The sequence below is a fragment of the Trichechus manatus genome, unplaced genomic scaffold (genome assembly GCF_000243295.1).
Source record: "Trichechus manatus latirostris isolate Lorelei unplaced genomic scaffold, TriManLat1.0 scaffold00233, whole genome shotgun sequence".
Lineage (NCBI taxonomy): Eukaryota > Metazoa > Chordata > Mammalia > Sirenia > Trichechidae > Trichechus > Trichechus manatus.
In genome coordinates, this window is record NW_004444169.1 from 1,799,207 (window position 1) to 1,824,368 (window position 25,162).

The window sequence follows — 25,162 nt, forward strand, 5'->3', positions numbered from 1 at the left end:
AAGAAAAAATAGGGACAACGCTAGAAGCCCTAATACATGGCATAAACACAATACGAACCATAAGTAACAATGCACAAGCACCAGAAGAGAGACTAGATAACTGGGAGCTCCTAAAAATCAAACACTTATGCTCATCAAAGGACTTCACCAAAAGAGTCAAAAGACAACCTACAGACTGGGAAAAAAATTTTGGCTATGATATATCTGATCAGGGTCTAATCTCTAAAATCTACAAGATACTGCAAAACCTCAACAACAAAAAGACAAATAACCTAATTAAAAAATGGGCAAATGATATGAACAGGCACTTAAACAAAGAAGACACTTAGGTGGCTAACAGATACATGAGGAAATGCTCACGATCATTAGCCATTAGAGAAATACAAATCAAAACTACAGTGAGATACCATTTCATCCCAACAAGGCTAGCATTAATCCAAAAAACACAAAATAACAAATGTTGAAGAGGTTGTGGAGAGCCTAGAACACTTATACACTGCTAGCGGGAATATAAAACGGTACAACCACTTTGGAAATCTATTTGGCGCTTCCTTAAAGAGCTAGAAATAGAAGTACCATACAATCCAGCAATCTCAGTCCTTGGAATATATCCTAGAGAAACAGGAGCCATCACACGAATAGATAAATGCACATCCACATTCATTACAGCACTGTTTACAATAGTAAAAAGACAGAAACATCCTAGGTGCCCATCAACAGATGAATGGATAAACGAATTTTGGTATATTCACACAATGGAATACTATGCAATGATAAAGAACAATGAATCCGTGAAACATCTCACAACATGGATGAATCTGGAATGCATTATGCTGAGTGAAATTAGTAAGCTGTAAACGGATGAATATTGTATGACATCACTATTTTAAGAACTCAAGAAAAGGTTTAAACACAGAAAAAAACATTATTTCATGGTTACGAGGGTAGGGAGGGAGGAAGAGGGGAATTCACTAACTAGATAGTAGACAAGAAATATCTTACGTGAAGAGAAGAACACACACTACAGGGGAAGTCAGTACAACTGGATTAAACTAAAAGCTAAGAAGTTTCCTGAACACAACCAAACACTCTGAGGGACAAAGTAGCAGGGCAGAGGTCTGGGGACCACGGTTTCAGCGGACATCTAGGTCAACTGGTATAACAAAGTTTATTAAGAAAATGTTCTGCATTCCACTTTGGTGAGTGGCGTCTGGGGTCTTAAAAGCTAGCAAGCGGCCATCTAAGATGCATCAATTGGTCCCAACCCACCTGGAGCAAAGGAGAATGAAGAACAACAAAGACACAAGGAAAATATGAGCCCAAGAGACAGAAAGAGCCGCATAAACCAGAGACTCCATTAGCCTGAGACCAGAAGAACTAGATGGTGCCCGGCTACCACCAACGACCGCCCTGACAGGGAACACGACAGAGTCCCTGATGGAGCCGGGGAAAAGTGTGATGTAAGAACTCAAATTCATGTAGAAAGACCAGACTTAATGGTCTGACTGAGACTAGAGGAACCCCAGAAGACATGGCTCCCAGACTCTCTATTAACCCAGAGCTAAAACCATTCCCGAAGCCAACCCTTCAGACAAAAATTAGACTGAACTATAAAACATAAAATAATACTCATGAAGAGTTTGCTTCTTAGTTAAAGTAGATACACGAGACTAAATGGGCAGCTCCTGTCTGGAGGTGGGATAAGAAGGCAGAAAAGGATAGGAGCTGGTCGAATGAACATGGGAAACCTGGGATGGAAAGGGGGAGTGTGCTGTCACATTATAGGGATTGTAACAAGGGTCACTTAACAATATGTGTATAAATTTTTATATGAGAAACATGAGCTGTAAACTTTCACCTGAAGCACAATAAAAAATAAAAACACATTCACCCATCGCATCATCCCAAAAGTCTTAAATCAACTCCAAGTCCAAAATCTCATCTTCTGAATCATCTAAATCAAATATGGGTGAAACTTGAGGTGCATTCTATCCTGGGGCAAAATTCTTCCTTTTCTATGAACCTGTGAAATTTAGACAAGTTATCTGTTTCCAAAGTACAATGGTGGAACATGCACAAGGTAGATATTTCCATTACAAATGGGAGAAACTGGAGATAAACAAGGGATAACGGGCACCAAAAACCCATTCCTGTTACCGCAGAGTCGATTCTAACTCATTGCAGCCCTACAGGACAGAGTAGAACTGCCCCATAGGGTTTCCAAGGAGTGGCTGGCGGATTTTTTTGGTTAGCAGCCAAGCTCTTAACCATTGTGCCAGCAGCACTCCAATGGGCACCACGCAAGTCCAAACTGAGCAGAACAATTTACATTAGGTCTCAAGGCTTAAAAATAATCCTCTGTTCTTTGGGACCATCTGAACAATTGCTCCGCCCTCCAGACTCTGGGCACTGGCTATACCCTCTGGATTCTGGGTGGAGGTCCCTTGGCCCTGGGCTTCAGCTTCGCCTTTCAGGCCTACAGGGATGGCAACCCTTCTCCCTAGGCTTTGGGTGGCCCCATTATCCTAGTGCATCTGAGTAGTGCCCCCTTGGCCCTGGCAGATCCTGTTCTGCCTCTTGGGCATGGCAGCCCTGCTCCTGCAGCTTAGGGCAGCAGCCCCATCCCCCTGGCACACCTTAACAGCAGCCCCACACTCCAGAACTGAGTTGGTGAAGATCCAACTCTTTGAAACCTAGGAGACTGTGGCCCCATCCTATGAGATCCAGGAGACTGTGGCCCCACCCTTTGAAACGTAGAAGGCCCTGCTTCCCATGGTCCTTCCAACAGTTCAGCTGCTATCTGAGCTACTCCACGGATGGTCCTTTTTTTTTCTTGGAGGATAACAGATATAGCTCCTTTGGCCTGTTTCCTGCCTGTAGAATTCCAAGAGGCTGACAGCGTTCTTTCCTTTTATTCTTTCTCTGTCCCCTTTGTCTAAGCTGATGGGTTTTCTGCTGCGGTAGCTGGTTAGATTCATCAGTCACAATGTTAATCCCTTTAACAAAGATTGTGTACTCATGTCCTTGGTAAAAATACTAGCACACATGGCCTCAGTTTGTACAACAGAATTTTCCAAATCTTTAAGTTTTGTTTTCATTTTACACAGTTCATTTTTAAGTTCATCTATTTCCTCTCACATTTTAGTATAAGCAGCAAGGAGAAACTATGCAGCCCCTTTAAGATCTTGCTTAGAAACCCCATGAGCCAGATATCCAAGTTCCTCACTTACAAGTTCTACCTTCCACCAAATATTTGAACATAATTCAGACAAGTTCTTTTCCACTGCATAAAAAGCAACGCCCTTCCTCTATCATCCAACCACATGTTCATCATTTTCTTTTAAAGCCTCACCAGAAGCATATTTAACTACCACATTTCTAACAACATTCTGTTGCTGGTGCCATAAGTATTCTCTAACACGACAGAGACTTTTCTCTATAGCTCTCCTCACTTCCTTGTAAGCCCTCACCAGAATTGTCTTTGACATTCATAATTCTACCAACAGTCTCTTCAAGGCAATCTAGGCTTTTATTATTAGGTACCTTAAAACTCTTCCAGCCTCCACCCATTACTCAATTCCAAAACAACTTCCACATTTTAGGTATTTGTAAGAGCAGCACCCCCACTTCTCAGTACCAAATTCAGTCTTAGTTATCTAGTGCTGCTGTTAACAGAAATTCCACAAATGGGTGCCTTTAACAAACAGAAAAATTTCTTTTCTCACAGTTTAGGAGCCTGGAAGTCTGAATTCAGGGTGCCAGCTCTAGGGAAAGGCTTTCTCTCTCCATTGGCTTTGGAGGCCCTTGTCTCTTTACATTTCTGCTCCTGGGAGATCTTCATGTGGGTTGACATTTCTCTTCCCCAATCTCTGCTGTCTAACTTGCTTATTTTATCTCTTTCATATCTCATAAGAGATTGACTCAAGATATACCCTACACTAATCCTACTTCAATAACATAACAAAAATAACCCATTCCCAAATGGGATTATAACTCATAGTCATAGAGGTTAGGATTTAACACACAGAAAACAACATTCTTTGATGTTTACCAGGAGTGGGGGGGAGCGGATCACTTTCTAGATAGTAGACACTTGTTACTTTTGGTGATGGGAAAGGCAATACCAAATATGGGTGAAGTCTGCACAACCTGACCAAGGTAAATGAAGACACTAAGAAGTACACAAGAAAAAGGGACAATTTCAGTAAATGCTGTATCATATACAACTCTGCAACAACTGCCAAAAAATGTGTGTGGTTATATAGGTAGAAGTGTATGCACGTATGAGTGTAGCATATGCGAGTACATGCATGTACATGTACAGGTGTATCTGTAGGCATATGTATATATATGTTTGAGTGTGCTGCATATATGTTCATATATATAATAAACCACATAGTGGGCACAGTTACGGAGACTTCCTAGACATATCCAAATAACTCATGGGATTGTTTTATTGGGTTAAAAGGCTTGGGACCATAGTCTCACGGGACAACTCAGTCAACTGGCATAACATAGTTCATAAAGATAATGTTCTATATCGTAGTTTGGTGAGTAGTGTATGGGGTCTTAAAAGCTTGCAATCGCCCATCTAAATACAACCATTGGTCTCTACTCGTCTGGAAAAAAAGAATGAAGGAAACCAAAGACTCAAAGAAGAAACTAGTCCACAAGACTAATGGCTCACACAAACCACAGCCTCTTCTAACCTGAAACTAGAAGAACTAGATGGTGCCCAGCTACAACTACCAACCATTCTGACCAGGGATACAATAGAAGGTCCCGGATAGAATGAGAGAAAAACATAGAACAAAACTCAAACTCCTAAAAAAGACCAGACTTACTGGACTGATAGAGACTAGAGGAACCCCTGAGACTATCGCCCTAAAATACCCCTTTAAATTGGAACTGAAGCCACTCCTGGAGGTCTCTTTTCAGTCAAATAATAGACTGGCTTATAAAATAAACAATATCACCCATGAAGATTGTGGTCTCTTAAACAATCAACTGTACGAGACCGAACGGTCAACATTTACCCAAAAGCAAAGATGAGAAGGCAAGGAAGGGAAGGGAAACTAGATCAATGGAAACAGAACAAACAAAATGGAAATAGTGAGAATGCTGACACATTGTAAAAATTGTAACCAATGTCACGGAACAATTTGTATAAAGATTGTTAAATGGGAAGCCAATTTGCTGTGTAAACTTGCATCTAAAACACAATGAAGTATTTTTAAAAATTTATATTTCATGATCAATCTATTGCTAGAGCTATAAAATAAACAGATTTGCCAGTAGGAATTCCCAATTATTTTAACTGCAGGTTGTTCTGTAAAAAAAAAAATAAAATGATTTTTTGGAACAAAAGAAGTAAATAAATAACAAGGAAAATAGATGCTTACAAACTTGCATGAGATCACACTAAGGGACTGAGGCAAGACTAGAACCCAGGCTGACTCCTACACCAGTGACATTTCACTCTGGAACAGTGTCTCTTCTCATAAGGAATTTACCTGTGGCTTTTTTTTCCTTAGAAACAGAAAGCAGTAATTCACCCATTTTAAATAGCAAGAAACCTAAAATATGACTAATTAAGAAAAGATACTAAGAAGTTTAGTTTAATAATACAGTCAATTTAAAGAAATCTTGGGCATTTGGGAAAGGCAAAAGAGCAAAAAGAGGTTAGCACAAGCTAGGGTCTTTGTCTCCAATGCCTGGAGCCTCCACCGAGAGATCTTAGCTGGTCTCTTAAACATTTGAGTCTCTGTTCAAAGTCATCTCCTAAAAGAAGCCTTCCCTAAGCATCTGAGCTAAAGAGGTCCTTCCCTAACATCCCAGCACCCATTTCAAAATTTTCATCTTAGCATTTATATTTTATGAAATTATTTATCTGTTGACAATCAATCATCCTCCACTGTAATATAAGCTCCAAGAGGACAGTCATTGTCTGCCTCACTTCCGTTTTATCTACCCTCAACACATCAACTCTGGCACACTGGAGAAATGCAAAAAATATTTGTTGAATGAATGGCAGAACCTACAAATACCTCGAGTAAGTCATACTCTACAATTCACTCCAGCTTACAGCTTCAGAGTTAAGTTATCAGTGCCTCTGAAAGGTTCCTTAGCAAATGGGAACCACGTATCTTCAAGGGTTTTTTGTTTTCTTTTGTTTTTTGCCAGAAACCTCCAAAGGCTAACTCTGACTGGAAATGCCACAGTAGCCCAGCAGGACAAAAATTATTCTCTGGTAAGAGTGGATATAATCACAGTTTAACTATCACCTCATAGATCTTGAGGCTGATCAAGCACAGATTTCCCACATCCTCTCGTTTAAAAAAGATTCAAATTAATGTCCCTATTTTAATTATGCTTAACTAGAGGCTGAGATTTCAACCAATTGTGCTGTACTAAACTTTCATTCTCATTTTTACAACTATAGTTAATTATGAAATACTCTTACACTATTCCTAAATAAATACGATAATATACAGGTGATTATAGGTTAAGCTATAAATAAAAAGTCTCCACAAGTTATTGATTGATATACTTTTTGGATAAGAAGTTGGCTCAAAATGTTTGGATAGATTCCAGATCTGAATAATCATAAACTATATAACACATAGATATGATTGCTTTTAGGATAAATCTAATGCCAATTTCTGGTGAAATTAAAAAATAATTATATGTCAGATACAAAATGACAAATATTATATGATCTCACTTACATGAAATATCTAGAATAGGCAAATGTACAGAGACAAAAGTGGACTGGTAGTTGCCAGGGGCTGGGAAGAGAGGGGAATGGGAAGTTATTGCTTAATGGTACTGAGTTTCTATTTGGAGTGATGAAGGGGTGTGGGAGGTGGATAATGGTGATGGTTCCGCAATGTAGTGAATGTACTTAATGTCATTGAATTGTACACTTAAAAATGGTTAAAATGGAAATTTTTCTTATATATATTTACCACAATAAAAAGATAATTATAAACTAAATCTGTTTTTCCTATTTTTAAGCAAAGGTTTTACCTACATAAACAATTTGAAAACAAAAATAATTTTCTTTATTAAGAAATCACTTATATAACTTTAGCATAAGGATTATCCAGTTTGCCATACTGAAGTTTTCTGATCATAAAATCTCACTAACTCATGAAGAGATTTAGAATATCTCCATACTTCAAATATAATGAACATTTCTCCTCCACAACTGCCCAAAGAGTAATTGGATATTGCCACAAAATAGCTTCATTTAACTAATATACACTTATAGTATTGTAATATTATGTATTTCATAGTTTTAAAACTTCAAGTTAATCCACATGCAAAAAATGGAGGTGGACCCTTACCTCATACCACACACAAATATCAACTCAAAATGGATCAAAGACCTAATACTAGAGCTAAAACTATAAAACTCTTACAAGAAACACAGAGTAAATCTTCATGACCTTAGATTTGGCAATGGATACTTAGATAAGACACCAAAAGCACAAGCAACAAAAGAAAATATAAACTGGACTTTATTAAAATTAAAAACATTCGTGCATCAAAGGAAATTATCAAGAAAGTGAAAAGAACCCACAGAATGAGGGAAAATATTTGCAAATCATCTACCTGATAAGAATCTAGTATCCAGAATATACAAAGAACTCTTACAACTCAACAACATAAAAAGACAAAGCACCTAATTAAAAAATGAGCATAGGACCTGAATAGACTTTTCTCCAAGGAAGATATACAAATGTCTAGCAACCACATGAAAAGATGCTCAATGTCATTAGCCATTCCAAAAAACCAAACTAGTTGCCGTCAAGCTGATTCCAACTCATGGTGACTCCACAGGGTTTTTAACACTGTGACTTTTAGGAAGCAGACTGCCAGGCCTTTCTTCCAAGGTGCCTCAAGTTTGAACCACCAAACTTTTGCCACCCAAGGACTCCCATTAGTCATTAGGGGGATGCAAATCAAAACCACAATGAGATACCACTTCACCTCCACCTCCACAATGGCTATGATTTTAAAAAATGGAAAATAACAAGTGTTGGCGAGAATGTGGAAAAACTGGAACCTTAGCCCATTGCTGTGGTGGGAATGCAAAATTGTATAGCTGCTATGGAAAATAGTTTGGCAGTTCCTCAAAAAGTTAAACACAGAACTACCATATGACCCAGCAATCCCACTCCTAGGAATATACCCAAAAGAATTGAAAGCAGGAAGGCAAACAGAAATTTGTACATGAATGTTCATAGCAGCACTATTCACAGTAGCCAAAACATAAAAACAACCCAAGTGTAAATCAACAGATGTATGGAGATACATATGTATGTGTATATATATATATATATATATAATCAGCCATAAGGAGAAACGAAGTTCTGATATATGCTACATGGATGAACCTTGAAAGTATTATGCTGAGTGAAATAAATCAGTCACAAAAGGGCAAATATTATACGATCCCACCTGTATGAAATATCTAGAATACGCAAATGTATAGAAACCAAAGTCTATTAGTGGTTACCAGGGGTAGGTGGGGGGGGGGGAGTTATTGCTTAAGGAGCACTAAGTTTCTGTTTGGGGTAACGAAAAAGTTTGGAAACGGATAGTGGTGATAGTTGCACATGTTGAATGTAATTAATGTCATTGAATTTTACACATAAAAATGGTTAGAATGGCAAATGTTTTGTTATATACATTCTACCACAATAAAAAAAAATTTTAATTTTAAAAAGGCTCTGTATTCCCAGTGGTTGGATCTAAACTACTGTCTAAGTTATGCATCTTAAACCTTACTCAACTTTGCATACTTTAATGCAAGTAAAATATGTTTTCTTGCTTGCATTAATGATTTTCTTTCCAGTGTAGACTGTATTTTTGATTTAATTATAAGAAAGATTAATGCTAGAAATTATGAGGTAAAAAATCCTACCCAAATTATCCCTAAAATTTTTAAATAATACAAAGAATAACAATGACTTAAAAAAATAAGTTCATAAAAAACTATATTCCTGAAAGAAAGGGCATTAAAGGCTCACTTCTGCAGGTAAGTCAAGCTCCTCAACATTTACCAAACCAAACTCTCATGACAAGCTCTACCAAAAATGGCATCAACTTCTACTTTTGAAGCTTTGGGAATGTCTGAATGAATGCTTTACAGATGTCCTTTGCAGTCATCAAGTATCTCCTAACAGTGCCATAAATTTTATGATCTTAAACAAAAATGGAGAAGACCCATCCCTTTGAAAGAATTCTTGCTTTTAGCCAAAAAGAAGTAATCAAGCATATCTACAAATAGAGCTGGTCTACTTATACTAAGATGAGAGACTGAGAAAGGAAGGATTCTTTCTTACATACAATTTCCCCATCCTACTCTCCCACACACAAACATACACAAAAAACAGAAGCCATCCACTAATTATTTTTTAATTGAATTATCGGACTAGAAATCTGATAGTAACATAAGAGTTCTCATTTCTTCTGACTATTCTGGTACTTTGCAGCCATCAGCATTATCATTTACTGGCTAAACAATAGCGAACTTAGTGAAAACAGAAACTCTATTTTATGGAAGAAAGTTAAATCAGCATTACAGAATTTAACTCCAGAAACAATACAGAATAATTACAACCACCAACACAGACTTGTGATATGAGAATCAACATTGGTCTGGAGGTCAGAAGTCCGGGATCTACCACTCAATTACTAGTTCAAGTCTTATTTTTCTGAGCTTCATTCTGTCTCTCAAGTAAAAGGAGGAAAATACCTTTCCTGCCTGCCTCCAACAGAAATGTAATAAAAATATGACAAGGTGTGATGGAAATTCTAAGGAGGGGTACCTAACCTAGTTTGGTGGAGGGTGCTAGGAAAAGAAGAAAGGCTTCCAGGAATAGCTGATAATACAAGTCTTAAAGGATGAGTTCAAATTGAAAGGAAGGGGAAAAAGGACATTCCAGGCTGAGAAGGGCATCAGAAGCAAAGGAAGAGAGATGAACACAATAAATCTGCTTATGTTACTCCCCTTCTTAAAAACAATCTAGGACTCCTAACTCTTTAAAGTAGTCCTTCATCCCAGCCTCAACCTAAGATTACAGTTTTATCTCATTCCACTCCCCAGATACACCATGCTTATACTTTCAAGCCTCAATACCTTGAATACCCTTTCACTCCAGGAACATCTAGTTCAAAACTGGGAGACCACCTTGCCAGGCAGAGTTGGTGCAACATTTCCAGGCTCTCATAGTGCCTTTATATTGCTATTCTACCACTACATATTCATCTCAACCTGAGAGACTATGAACAGAGCTTTATTAACACTTAAATTCAAACTGGGTAGCCAAAACAGGGATTACACTCTTTCCAACATCAAAGCAAATTAAAAGCAAAATGGCATGGGAATGCTCTCAAATTTGCAACATTTCCAAGATAATTCAATATATATCAGTAAAGTTAGTAAAAATAATCATGAAAAGTTATTAATCTTGACACAGAACAGAATGAGACCATCACAAGACCTCTTTATCAGAAGTAATGTATTCAGAGAACAAAATGTCCAAGTAATCTGGTGTAATTTAAACTCTCACCAAAATCAGGTGCCAGTTCTCAAACAAAGTAAATTCAGGATGACAAAAAAAAATCATGTATAATTATTTTAGCATTCAAAATCAGCTTTAGTGCATTTTAGATGTCCTTTAAACTCAACAGTCCAAAGGAAAGATACCTTGCATTAAACAAATTTTAAACTCATCAGTCCAAAGGATAGAGACTAAAACACACCTGGTGTTCTGTGTCGTATACTGATACCTCTTCAATTGTTTCTTGGTATTACAACTTACTATAGATGAAAAAAAGGTAACCATACCTTCCAAAATTGGATGCAAGATTTTTCACAACTCAAATGCTACGTATTCATATAATTGCCTTAACCAACTCTTAAAAAGTAATATCCATATCACTAACATCGTTCAGTTTCATTTTAACAAGGTCTATCAACTCCCAAGATATGGTGATACACACGTGCATGGATTTCCACCCACTACATAAATGTTTCACCACTCTTAACTAGTCAAACAAAACCTGTCAGTACAGTGAAGCCACCCCACCACTTTTATCCTAACCCCCTCATACCATCTCCTCTCCATTCCCAACCTGTCAGTCACAGAACGTATCACCCATTCCCAAGTAACACCTCTCAATCTCCTTGAACCTAACCTATCGACCCCCATACATCAACTCAACCTCTAATTAAATCCCTTCTTTCCCCCACTCCATTCCCATCGATACAACCCACTGAAACCTTCCTCAGCTTCCCACACCCGAAATGATTTTCCTTTTCAGTAGCCTCAATCTCACTTAAAAAATGACTCGGTCCTTTGTCAACCGTCTCCGGTCTCCCTCCTATAGCCTCCTCACCTTTCTGTTCACTGGTCTTCCATCAACTCCCAATGTTGCCCCCCACCAAAAAAAAAAAAAAGAAGAAAACAAAACAAAAAACGCACCTCGACCTCAAACCTACCCTTCCTCACCTTCCCCTCTTAATTTGCCTCCCTGCCTGTTCGCACATTCATACACCAGCTCCGACAACACCGAAGACCCTAGCTCAGCCTCGTTCCTTACCGCTTGGTGGCCGCGATCACTCGGGCTGGGTCAAGCCTCCTCCTACTAGGGCTCTTACTCGGAACAGACTCTTGGCCGCCGCCACCTCCCTCCATTCATCTCAGGCCCATTCATCTCTCAGCCTGATCCCAGACACGCCCCCCGGCCTCCTCCCTCTCTCCCAGCGCCCTCGCCGGCCCGGGACCCTCACCAGATTAGAAGCTCTTGCAGAGGGAGATTGACTCTGCTGCTCCTTCGCCCTCTTTCAAGCCTCTGCTCGCCCCACCACGAGCCACGCTGTAAAACACATACACACACCACCTCCCCCTCAATCACCTCCTCCGATGCTTCTTACTCCCCTCCTAGATGTCTCAAGCCCCGCTCCGCGTCGTGTGCGCGTGCGCACGTGAGCGTCTCACAGCGAGCCCACCCAGCCAGCCAAGGCCAGTAGGTAAAGAGCGGGCGGGGTTAGGGGAGCGGGGTATGAGCCCCGAGCTCACGCTCGCCCGGGAGCTGAGAAGGCGCACGCGTACTCCAGCCAGGGAATTCAGATGAGTAGGAGAGAGGGGCGGAGGGGGACGGGGAAGATAGAGGAGGGAAAAAGAGGGGGAGGGGCGGAGGAAGCCAACGGAGCAGCCCTAACTCCGAACAGCCCCTATCGCTGCGAGGTGCCATTTGGCTAGCCAACTGGAGCGCACACCTCCCCCGCCATCATCAACGCAGCGGGAGAGAGGGATGCGCGTTGAGGAGACAGGCTTCTCCCCCTTCCAAAAAGAAAATATCAGCGAGGAACCACGGGTAACACCTCCTGTGTGTCCAGAAGGTCTCCCCTCCAAAAAAAAAAGTCCACGTACACACTACTTCCTAGCCATCCGCCGCCCACTCTTAGCTCTTCGCATGCCTCTAAATGCGGTAGCTCTGCTGGGATGTGGTACCCGCTGGCAGCTTTTCGCCAGCCACCCCTAACTTTTTTTTTCCAACTCCCGGATTTTCTCGCGAGACCCATACCTGCCGGTTCGGGATTAGAAGTCGAAGCAGAGATTTACAAATACTGGTCTCCTGGTTACTTTTCCTTCGCAACGGCCAAGGCATGTGCCCCCAACCCCCAGCCCCAGGACCGCAGTGCGTGCGCAGCTGCTGGGCCACAACAAAAGCGGGGATGGGAAAGCAAAGCTGTGAAACGGATTTTTGATGGCATGTAACCGCTAGGCCTGGGCACGTGCCCTGCGCTTCGCGGGTGGGTGCAGTGTACCCTGGGAATTGTAGTTTTTGCCCCTGCCTCCAGTCCCATTCCCAACCCCCAGCCCTACTTTGACCTCCGGCCAGGAGGGGGATTGCTGTTATTGTTGGATGCCATTGAGTCGATTTTGACTCATAGCGACCCTATGTGACAAAGTAGAACTACCAGCGTCATTTTGCTGGGAACAATAGCCCTCGGCCCAGGCGGTGGCGGTTGGGGGAGGGAGTAATGTTTTAAGAGTTCAGTTAACTTCCCTGGCCCCTCAGTGCCGTAGCCACCCCTTTGGAAACGTAGCCCCTCCCTCTCGCTGCTGCTCCTGGCTCCTAGACTGCGCGCCTGCGGAAAGTCCACCTCCCAGTGATCCTTGGCTCTTACCGTCTCTGAACGTCCAACTTCCTGCAAAAGCTCTCGAGTACTCCAAATGGTAGTGAATACTGCCTCCTTCGAGCTTTCACTACATGTTACCTTGGCGCAGCAGCTTTTTTTAAAAACTGCTTCCTGTACTGTGTCAGGCACAGTACAAAATTTTTTCTGTCATTCTCACATCAACCATCCCAGTCCACATAGGAGAAAATTGAGGCTCAGGAAGGAAAAATGACTTGCTCAAGTTCACAAAAGTATGTGTGGAGGAGCCAGAACTTGAACCCAGGTGTGCCTCACTCCAGAGCACATGCATTTTCCATTCCTTCCCCCCCACTTTCAGGCTGTATTTGGTGCCAACAGCCCCTTAATGAAAGCTCCTAAAGGGTGGGATTTCTTTCTGCATGCCCCTCAGGCCTTAGCATTATGCCTTGAGGGTAGGAGACTGTGTGGAAAAAAGGCAGAACTAATATTTTAAGCTGCTACGCCAACCTCTTCCTCTCCCCTTTTTTTTTTCTTTTCCTGCTGGAGGCCTCAGAACCTCAGCCTTTTTCAGCTCTTTAAAAATGGCACTATCAATAAATTTAACACTGAGATTTCCAAAGTCAATGGAGTGGAATGGTGGGAAACCTTGTAGTCCTGTCTCTTGTCTCTGTCCCTTTCTTATTAAAGGTCACTTATTAATCCCAGTATTGCCCGAACATAAAAGGAAACCAGACTATGCCCTTAATAAATTCAAACTCCTATCTTCCAATTTTGACAATGGAGGGAGATTACGAGGGAACAAGACTCAGGGCTGTGGAAATCTTCCTCACTTGCCAAATTTGGAAGAGCAAGGTACGGTCTCCAAGTAGTGCCACCACTATACTTTAAAAGTTTCTGCATTCCTAATTAGCTGTAGAATGGATAGAATCTCCCACTCTCTTTCTTTCCTCAGTGCCTCTGAAGATAATACTTCTCCCTGTTGAATTGCTGACTACTGTGGGAAAATAGAGGCCAAACAGCCAAATAACCACCAAGGGGTGGGCCGCTTCAAAGGTTACAAAGTTATTCCAAGTCTTTGTAGTCTTTGTAGTACCTGACTCCCACTGTGCCCACGATGTTTATTTCTGAATGTTGCCCTACTCCCACCACCATACACATCCATCCATCTTTAACAAAAAGTAACAGGAACTCTCCTTCGGTTATGGCCTGCCCCTCTTCTTTTGCCTCTGAGCCTGTTGATACAATCAATATAGAACTAGGTTTGGAAATGTTAGCCCTTCAGCTTGCTCAGATGGGAGCAGATATGAACACTTCTGAACAGTCCCTCTTAGTCAAATATTTGTTGAATAACCATAAAATAGTGTGACTTTTACAAACTTCAGAAACTAGAAAATCAAACAAGTCTGCTTCCTATCCAAGTACAGGCCCTTCTCAATTTTAGAACTTTTATTGACATACATGCTCTTCTGTTTGGAACAACCTAGTCCATAACTCAAAACGAATGCCACTATAGGCAGAAAGGGGAGTGAGCACTTATAGTTAGTCACCTATGTATGGTAGGGAACGTTCCCTTCTTATCCTCTGTTTTTCCACTGTCTTTCAGGTGGCATTTGTGATGTTTCTATTTATGAAACAGCAAAGTTGACTTATACCCACTTATAATTTGACTTTACATTATTCCAAGAAAGCATCCTTCCAATAATCTAGTTCATCTCGAGGCTCTGGTGCCAAGAAATTACCAAAACCTTCACTGGAACCATTTTTAAACTTCAACATCACATGGGTAAGAGGGGGGGGTGGTAGTTTCACAACCCTACTAGCATTTGGTTTCCTACCTACCACACAGGATGCTAACTTCTTCAGTCAACAAGATGAGGCCCAGACGAGCCTCCAGGTTTACAGTTAGCTGACTACTGCAGCCATGGGTAGTGTTATGACTGTTTCTAAAACTCAAATTCTGACTTCTGAGCCCTCCTCCTTTACCAGGTTATTGGGAAAACAATATCGGTCATTCTTAAAATTCATTTCCCTTAACCCGGCTGATGCCACAGTTTAGCAACCTTATGTACTGCCCAGCATAGGGGTGGCATGGAGATGAAATAAGGGTATCTGCTACCAGGTCCTTAGATCCTGTCGGTTACTTCTGAGCTCTCTGCCCACATGAGTCCTTTCAGATGCTGTGGTCCTCTCCAGCATCTCTGCCACACTTGGGACAAATAATTCTTTGCTGAGATCTCCTATTGGTCCATCTACCTAGACATTTTGCACAGCCTTTCCTCTCTTGAGTCTTGTTGCCAATCAGGTGTTGCTTCTGGGATGCTTAGCCCATTCCGTGCTGCTTGCTTGAGCTCCCCCACAGAGCTCTCTCTGCTCTTGTCATCTCTTCTCCCCAAGGACGGGGCAATGAGGAAGAGAAGAATCCTTATTTTGGCTTGTGCAAGTCTTTCTTCCTTCTAGTTTTCTGGACCAGATATTTATCTCTGCCCTGCACCTTAATCTCCCTTCCCCAAGGGCTTAGGCTTTCGGAACATAAAAGCCAGAGAGACTGGCAGAGTATTTGTTTTCCTACCTTCCCACCTCTGTCTCCTGAGATACTTTGCAAAATTGACTAGTTTGGGAGGGAGCAGAGAGAAAAGAGAAAAATACAGGAAAGAAAAAGCATCCATTTATATCTCAAATTAACATTGCAGCCATATTCTCCCTCTAGTAAATCTTAGCATCCCAGAGAAGAAAATTTACTTCTTATCCAGGTACTCCCTACTCAAGACAATAACTCCCAGGGCCTGCATGAATGGCGATTTTTTTCTCCTGGCAAGCCTTGTCCCTGGGGGAATTTCTCACCTGGATCATCTGGGAGTTGTTAATGTCTTCCCAGGAGGCTCTCATTCCTCCCAGTACAAGTATCCCCAGAGTAAGGACAAGCCTATAATAGGCATCACCTACCGCAGAAGTGAACAGTTGTCTATGGCTTAGTGACTGACTTAAAAACACTCCACCTTTCAGACTGGACAATGCTATTTCTCTAGCCTTGTTATAGATTCTGGTTTCCTCTTCCTAGACACAGTCTTTCTACATGTGCCCCAGGCCATACATCAGGGGGCAAATTCATCAGTTGCTGTTATGGATTGAATTGTGTCCCCCGAAAATATATGTCAACTTGGCTAGACCATGATTCCCAGTATTGTGTGGTTGTCCACCATTTGGTGATCTGATGTGATTATCCTATGTGTTGTAAATCCTAACCTCTATATTAATAAGGCAGGATCAGAAGCAGTTACGTTAATGAGGCAGAACTCAATCTACAGGATAAGATTTATCTTGAGTCAATCTCTTTGAGATATAAAAGAGAGAAGTGAGCAGAGAGGAGAGAGACCTCATTACTACCAAGCAAGAAGAGCCGGGAGCGTGCATCCTTTGGACTCAGTGTCCCTGAACTGAGAAGCTCCTAACCAGGGGAAGACTGATGACAAGGACCTTCCCCCAGAGCTAACAGAGAGACAAAGCCTTCGCCTGAGCTGGCACCCTGAATTTGGACTTCTAGCCTCCTAAAATATGAGAGAATAAACTTCTGTTTTTTAAAGCCATCCACTTATGGTATTTCTGTTATAGCAGCACTAGATAACTAAGACAGTTGCCTTGGCAACTTACTCTTGGAGACCCTGAAAAAGAGTAAACCTACATCACTCCCTAAAACTTGTAAAGTGTCCGAGCTTTTAACTCCCCAAATGCCCTGGCTGCAAAGCCTAAGTTGGGGTTACTGGAACTGCCCTTCCCTCTCTAAAAGAAGATCAGTTCTTTTAGAAATGTACAGTCTAACATAGGATATTCTGGGAATCAGAGAATTCAGTCTCCTATGCTAACAAAACTGCATTGCCTGCCTGCCCTTCCTTCCTCTCTCCTTCCCTTCCTTCCCTCCACTGACCTTTCTGTATCTGTCCCAAACGTTAAGTTCTTAAAAACAGTCTTGTCACAGATTACTGGTGTTCTCCAAATCCCTCATTTAGCAGATAGGAAGGTTAGTCTACCCACAAAGGTTAATAATAATAGATAATAATTAAATATCATTTACTATGTGCTTTATACAAATCCATTGAATCCTATAGGTAAGTGTCATTAACACCATTTTTCAAATGAATAGATCAGCACAAAGAGGTTAAATAACTTGCCAAGGATAACACAGTAAGTAGGTGGCGGAGCTAGAATTTGAACCCAGTTGGTTTAGTTCATGTCCATGCTCTTAATCATTCTGTCATATCTTTCTTTATTGTCTATAATTCCATTTAACTTTGGACTCCAAGGTCCCCATTTCATGGGGCTGATGAAATAATTTAACTTCAGTTCTTCTTGAAGTTCCTCTGCCCCAGGCTCATGCCACGGTTCTGGGCTATCACACAGTGCTGAGGCATGGGAGCAGATGTCCATTAAATCTTTGGTCATCAGGTTACACAGGTTAGCAGTCAGAGGTCCGTTGCTTCTGCTGATGGATGTTCCATATGGTCTGGCAGGTCCTTGTTGCTTTGGGACCCTGCCTGTGACTGGAAATTTTTGTTAAGGCTGCCTAAAACAGCCCCTGTTCTCTCATGCTTTGCTGTCTACCCAAGGATGTTGCCAGAAGCAAGACACAGGTCCCCTCTGCCTGGGACTCATGGTTCTCCCTGGTAACTTTATATTATCCCCAGCTCCAGGGGCTTGAAGGGCAGAGAATCTTTTTTAGGCTGTAAAAGAAGTCCTTCTGTCTTTATATTCTCTGGCCAAGACACTTTCTCTATGCCCCTGTCATGGATTGAATTTTGTCCCCCCAAAATATCTGTCAACTTGGCTAGGCCATGATTCCCAGTATTGTGTGATTGTCTACCATTTTGTCATCTGATGTGATTTCCCTATGTGTTGTAAATCCTTTCTCTATGATGTTAATGAGATGAGATTAGTGGCAGTTTTATTAATGAGGTAGGACTCAATCTACAAGATTAGATTTTATCTTAAACCAATCTCTTTTGAGATATAGAAGAGAGAAGCTAGCAGAGAGACATGGGGACCTCATACCACCAAGTATAGCCAGGAGTGAGTGTGCGTCATTTGAGCTCGAGATCCCTGCACTGTTTTGGACTCGAGCCCCCTGCATTGAGAAGCTCCTAGTCCAGGGGAAGATTGATGACAAGGACCTTCTGCCAGAGCCAACAGAGAGAGAAAGCCTTCTCCTGAAGCTGGTGCTCTGAATTCAGACGTCTAGCCTACTAGACTGTGAAAGAATAAATTTCTCTTTGTTAAAGCCATCCACTTGTGGTATTTCTGTTATAGCAGCACTGCATAACCAAGACAGCTCCTAATCATCTTCCCCTAAGGACTTGGGTATTTGAAACATTGACAAGTGAAATCTTTCAGTCTTGCCACATTCCTTCCCCTGAGACAAAAACACCTGGGTGGGGAGAGAGAGAGGAGTATATAGAAATTAAAAGCAACAACTGTAGAAGATATAAAATTGTCCCAGTTTCGATTCGGTGCAAAAAGGATAGTTTATTTAATTAATGGTGCTTTCAGAATTGGCTATCTAGCCAGAAGAAAGCAAAGCTAGATCTCTACCTTATGCTGTATATGAAAATAAATTCTAGGTAAGTGTCCATTTCCCTGCATCCATTCATTGCTGATAGGAGTATGAATCATTACTACATTTTAGAGAAAGTAATCTGAAAGAGTCTAATAAAATTTAAAATCTATGGTATCAGCTCAGAATGGTTTGGGCTTCAAGTGACAGAAAATGTGACTAACAGTGGCTTAAACAAATAGAGGTTTGTTACATAACAAGATATCTGGAGGGACACAGATGCTAGCATTGGATCAGCTGTTCAACAAGATCATGAAGAACCTAGGCTTTTTCCATCCTTCTACTCTATATCCTCGACATGTTGGCTTTTTATCCCTGGGTTTTTTACTTCATGTTTGCGAGATGGGCTACTGAATCTGGACATTACAACTGCATTCAAAGGCAGAAGAAGTGGCAATGAGGTAGCAGTGGTCAGGGAAACAGGAGAGATGCCACTCTCCTTTCTTCATGGAAAGCAATTTTTCCCAGACATCTCTTACGAAACTTACCCATATACCTCCAGTGTCATAACTGTAACACATGCCATGTATAGATCAGGGACTGTGACCACCTTCCTTGAGATCAAGGATTTTCTGCCTAATACCTGAAAAAAAATTAGCATTCTGTTAGCATGAGAGAAGGGGGAAAATGCCAGCTGATCAAGCAACCTGTATCTGCTACATACACTTATCCTTTGACCAAGCAATCCCACTTTTTGGAATCTATCTGACAGAAATAAAAGTACCAAGAAACTTGCATGTCCTTCAGTAGGGGAATGGTTGAATAAACTACGGTATATCCACACTAAAGCTTATTATTCTGCTGTTAAAAATAATGAGTTAGATTTATACCTGTTGAGCTGGAGAAAATTGTGAACGAGCCCACACCATAATTTTAATGATAGTTACCTCATTTGAGAGTGTGTGTGTTTAGGGGTGATTAGCACACATTACTCCTGTAATTTTGTAGAGCAATTTAATAAAGAATATTTATCACAAAAATTTTACCTAGCCAAAATAGAAATGGCATAATGAAGTCTTTTACCATAATTTCTTGAGAGAAAATTACTTTTGATTTGTACAGTTTTAAACTATACACGCTTTTCCAAGAACACATCTTTGCATATGCCAAGGAGTACTTGTAATTACCTTGGTAAACTATTTCTGTCAAGAATGCTGGTTAAGTGGTATAGTTAAAGAGTATCAGACTGAGAGTCAGAAAACCTGGGGAAAATAATCATGCTGATGCTGCTATTTGGAAGAAAGAGAACCACACAATTTCTCTGGTAGACCTAGAATGCAAAAGAGGAGATAAGGCGTAAACAAAAAGGAAAATAATTCAAGAATTGTCGCAGGGTACTGAACAACTAATTGTCATGTGTATGTTGTTTGCAGTAAGTCCTAAAATAAGAGCTACAGGTGATCACGCATACATTCATTCATTCATAGAGTTTTTGAGCCCAAGCTGTCAGACCCTGCCTTGGTAACTGTTTCTGTATCCCCTGTATCTCCACAGTTAACTTCTGAAACTTATTTCTCACCTAAGTCCCTGGTTTTGGTGACTAATTTCCTGGCTTGTTGCCATCTGCATAATCTTCCCTGTGCGTTGGGCCTGGGGCCTGGCCCTACTCTCACCTGTCCCCCTCCTTCCCAGAAAACAGTCCTGAAACCTGTCCTGACTGTGGTTATGCTTCTTAATACCAGATTTCCATGATGTTGCTTACATGGATCTAAACTGCACCAGCCTCCTCTCCAATTTCTCTGCCTGTTATCCAATACCACCAGTCCATCTCTCACACCAGCCAACAGTGACCTTTCTAATCAACAGATCCATCCATGTCACTTAACTGCTTAAAACCCTTCAATGAGCTTTCAGCCATGATGGAATAACAGGGACCAGGTGTATTCTCTTCCTTAACTAAAATGACAGACAAGATATGTTAAACAATGGTTTTCAGACATCAAGAAATGCAGGGAAACGATCCCTGAAAGATGGAAAACAAATTAGGTGAATTTTACAATTGCCCCAGCTTATCCCTGGAGAGAATTTTCAGGCCATAGTGCATGGAGGAGGAATCCAAATGGAGCTTGGAACTCCCTAATTTGAGGAGATAGAACTAAGAATACAAGAAAGCCGAATGGCTAGAATTCATAGGGCAGTGTACCAGAGAGTGAAGATCTGCATGGAGAGGAAATTATCTGAGGCTGATAAAAGAATTACCTGAAAGGGGCGGGGGAAGATTCTTGGGGCACATGAAGAGTTGGGATAATTCATGTTCCCAACAGAATGGAGAAACCTTAAAACACACGAGACATCAGGAAGAGTACTCAGAGAGATATTGCCTTAGTAAACTAAAAACCAAAACCATTGCCATTGAGTTGATTCTGACTCATAGCAACCCTGTAGGACAGAGTAGAACTGCCCCATAGGGTTTCCAAGGAGCAAAAATTACTCCTAGAAATTACTCCTAGACTAAAGATTGCTCTGGTCGCATCTACAATGCTTGAAAACAAGCTTCAAAAGGATAAAAATATTTCCAACTAACTTAACTATATCCTGAAACAAAGCTCAAAATCATTAAAGGAATACTGTGTGTGTGTGTGTGTGTGTGTGTGTGTGTGTGTGTGTGTGTGTGTGTGTATCCAGACCCCAACAAGGTAAAATTCACAATGTCTAGCATTAGATAAAAAATTATCAGGCACACCCAACTGCAGAAAAATGCAACCAATAAAGAGGAGAAAAATCAGTCAATAGGAAGACACTAAGATTATACAGATGATACGATTAATTGACAAGGACATTGAAACAGCTATTGTAAATATATTCTATATGTTGAAGAGGAACCCTGGCGGTGGAGTGGTTAATTGCTCAGCTACTAACAAAAGGTCAGAAGTTCAAATCCACCAGCTGCTCCCTGGAAACCCTATAGGGAAATTCTACTCTGTCCTATAGGGTCACTATGAGTTGGAATTGACTCGACAGCAATGGGTTTGGTTTTGGTCATATGTCGAAGAAGTAGAGAAAAGAGTAGAGTAATTATGTTAGAGAGAAACATGGAAGATAAAAAAAAGACCCAAATTGAACTTCTGGAGATGAAAAATGTATTGTCTCAGATGAAAAATACACTGGAAGGGATTAACAGCAAATTAGACATTGCCGAAGAAAAGATTAATAAACTTAAAGACATAACAATAGAAACTATTCAAAATGAAATCCACAGAGAAAAAAAAAAGACTGAAAAGAATGACCAGAGTATCAGTGAGCTGTGAAACAACTTGAAGGGGCCTAATATACATGTAATTGGAATCCTAGAAAGGAGGAAGGACAGAAAAAATATTTAAAGACATAAGGGCTGAAAAATTTTGAAATTTGTTTAAAATTATAAAACCATAGATCCAAGAAGCTCATAAAACCTCAAGCCAAAGAAACGTGTGGAAAAGACATTGTTGTTGTTAGATGCTGTCTTAGTTATATAGTACTGCTATAACAGAAATACCGCGAGTGGATGGCTTTAACAAAGAGAAATTTATTCTCCCACAGTCCAGGAGGCTAGAAGTCTGAATTCAGGGTGCCAGCTACAGGGGAAAGCATTCTCTCTCCCTGTCAGTTCTGGGGGAATGTCCTTGTTATCAATCTTCCCCAGTCGAGGAGCTTCTCAGCGCAGGAACCCTGAGTCTAAAGGACACGCTATGCTCCTAGTGTTCCATTCTTGGTGATATGAGGTCCCCATATCTGTCTGCTCGCTTCTCTCTTTTATATCTCAAAAGAGATTGACTTAAGACACATTGAGTCTTCTTCATTAAATAACTGCTGTTAATCCCACCTCATTAACATCATAGAGGTTAGGATTCACAACACATGGGAAAATCACATCAGATCACAAAATGGTGGACAATAACACAATACTGGGAATCATGGCCTAGCCAAGATGGCACACATTTGGGGGGGGGCACAATTCAATTCATAACAACCTCCATGCTGTGATCTGCTGTGCATATCCAATCAGTTGAAAGGGAGTTTCCTTGGGGGTGTGGCCTGCATCAAATACAAGTGGACTCTCTGGAAAGGCTCATGGCCTTTTGCTCACCCTGGATCCTGAAGCTGGCTCTTGTTCATCTAACCTCCACTTTGTGGAATTTGAGCTAGCAGCTTACCTGTGGTCTTGCCTGCCGATCTTCAGATACATCAGTTTTCAAAGCCTGTGAGCCAGAGCCCTGCTTTCTGACCTGCCGATCTTGGGTTCGCCAACTCCTGTGGCGATGTAAATCAGGAGAAGACTCTAGTCTGACCTACGGATTTGGGACATTCCCCTCTACAACTTCATGAGCCATTTCCTTGATATAAATCTCTTTATATAGATATATATATGCTTTACTGGTTTTGCTATTCTAGAAAATCCAGCCTAACACATTTGTTACTGAGAGTGGGGTCTAGAGAAACAAAATTGTAAGAATGAGCTTTCTAAATTGGTTCTCAAGTCTGGTTAGTCTTAAAGATGTTGGTGACTCTGCTTCCAGTAGTAAAGAAGGCACTGCTAATCCATGGCGTGAGGTGCAATACAAATACGCAAAATATCACTATAAATAGATCAGGTATTGGTGAAAGGCAAGGCTCTGGGTGATCACAGGTGTGATACCTTTCTACAATTTTGTCATAATGAGGAGTATAAGGAAGCTGGTTTGTTGGTCCTACTTTCACTAGACAAACTGATGAAAGAAAGAAATGAGCTCAGGGTGTCAGAGTCAAAGCTCAGGCACCACATAAATGACCTCAAAGTTTCCGCTTGTGCCTTGAAACAAAGCCTTATTTTTTGTAGTAACAGAGCTGGTATTGCCGAAAACCAAACCCGGAGTCTTATTGTAAGAGTAGCCAAATTACAATGTCAACTCAACTGCCAACCCCAAGAGGTGTCTGAAGTTAAAGTAAGGGCATTGATTGGAAGGAAATGGGATCCTGAAACTTGGGTGGGGACATATGGGCAGATAATCAGGAAGCTGGAGACACTGAGCCCCTAAATTCCATTGAATCACTCCTGCCTACAGAACCAGCCCTCTCAGTCCCATATGAAGAGATTACTCCATCTTTGTCTGCTAAGCCACCCTCCCCGGTAAAACCATTAGCCCCTCCACCCCCATTTAATGAGATTAACCCAGCTGTGTCTAAACAACCTTTGTCTGAGTCATTGCCTAGGGCATAGCCTGAGGCAAATGCCTTAAAAGACAATGCTGAACGTTCTCAAAACACGTTCCCACCACCCATTTTTCCTTCTAGACCTATAACTAGACTTAAGTCCCAGGGAGCCCAAAAAAGATGAAGTACAAAGTATAAGCCAGGAGAAGGTATGCTACACTCTGAAAGAACTGCTTGACTTTTCCAATATGTTTAAACAGAAACCTCGGGAATATGTGTGGGAGTGGTTACTAAGGGTGTGGAATAATGGTGCAAGGAACATAAAGATGGATCAATCAGAGTTTATTGATATGGGCTCACTAAGCACAGATTCTTCATTCAATGTTTCAGCTTGAGAAGTTAGGAAAGGATCTAATAGTTTATTTGGTTGATTTTCAGAAACATGGATTACACGATGGCCTACACTAAATCAAGATAAAGTACCAGACTTGCCTTGGTATACTGTAGAAGAAGGTATTCAAAGGCTTAGGGATATTGGCATGCTAGAGTGGATTTATCAGGTTAGACCCACAGATCCACACATGGAGTGCCCAGAGGACACATCTTTTACCACAACGGTGAAGAACAAATTTGTAAAGGGAGCCCCAGCATCCTTGAAGACTGCTGTAATTGCTATTTTATGTAAGTCAGATTTGACAGTGGGAACTGCCCTAATTGAATTAACACACCTAACTACAACAGGGCTGATTGGACCCTATGGTGGTAGGGGCCAAGTGGCAGCACTCAATCAATCGACAAAGACAGGGTGGGTGTGGTTACCATAATGGACAGCAGAGTCAAAGCAGTAATCAGAATAGTCTGACTCATACGGACTTATGGCGTTGGCTACTTAGTCATGGTGTCCCTAGGAGTGAAATAGATAGGAAATCTACTAAATATTTATTTGGTCTTTACAAGCAGATGAATTCTAGGTCAAGTGAACAGCAGTCTAACTCTAATCACCAGAATAGAGAGTCACGACCCCTCAATCAATTCCCAGAGTTGAGCTAGTTTACAGACCCACAACCCCTTGATGGAAAGGGAGGCTGGGTCCCCTTGAGGAAGGACTCCAATACGCTGCCAAAAATTTATACTGTTAATCTTTCTCCCAGCCTTCCCCAAAGGGATCTACAGCCTTTTATGAGAGTGACTGTTCACTGGGGAAAAGGAAATATTCAGACTTTTTGGGGATTAATGGACACTGGCTCTGAACTGACACTAATTCCAGGAGA

At 41.2% G+C, this 25,162-nt stretch overlaps 1 protein-coding gene across 1 annotated transcript in view; it reads right to left on the bottom strand.

Annotated features, from left to right (window-relative positions):
• The window catches only part of WNK3 (WNK lysine deficient protein kinase 3), a 312,303-nt gene extending 299,052 nt beyond the window's left edge, over window positions 1-13,251 (bottom strand). Inside the window, exons 1-2 of the mRNA XM_004389125.2 lie at window positions 13,211-13,251; window positions 11,807-11,892 (exon numbers count right to left, since the gene is read on the bottom strand). The gene's annotated coding sequence lies outside the window, so the exon portion shown is untranslated. The remainder of the gene's footprint in view (window positions 1-11,806; window positions 11,893-13,210) is intronic.
• Between the last annotated feature and the right edge of the window lie 11,911 nt (window positions 13,252-25,162).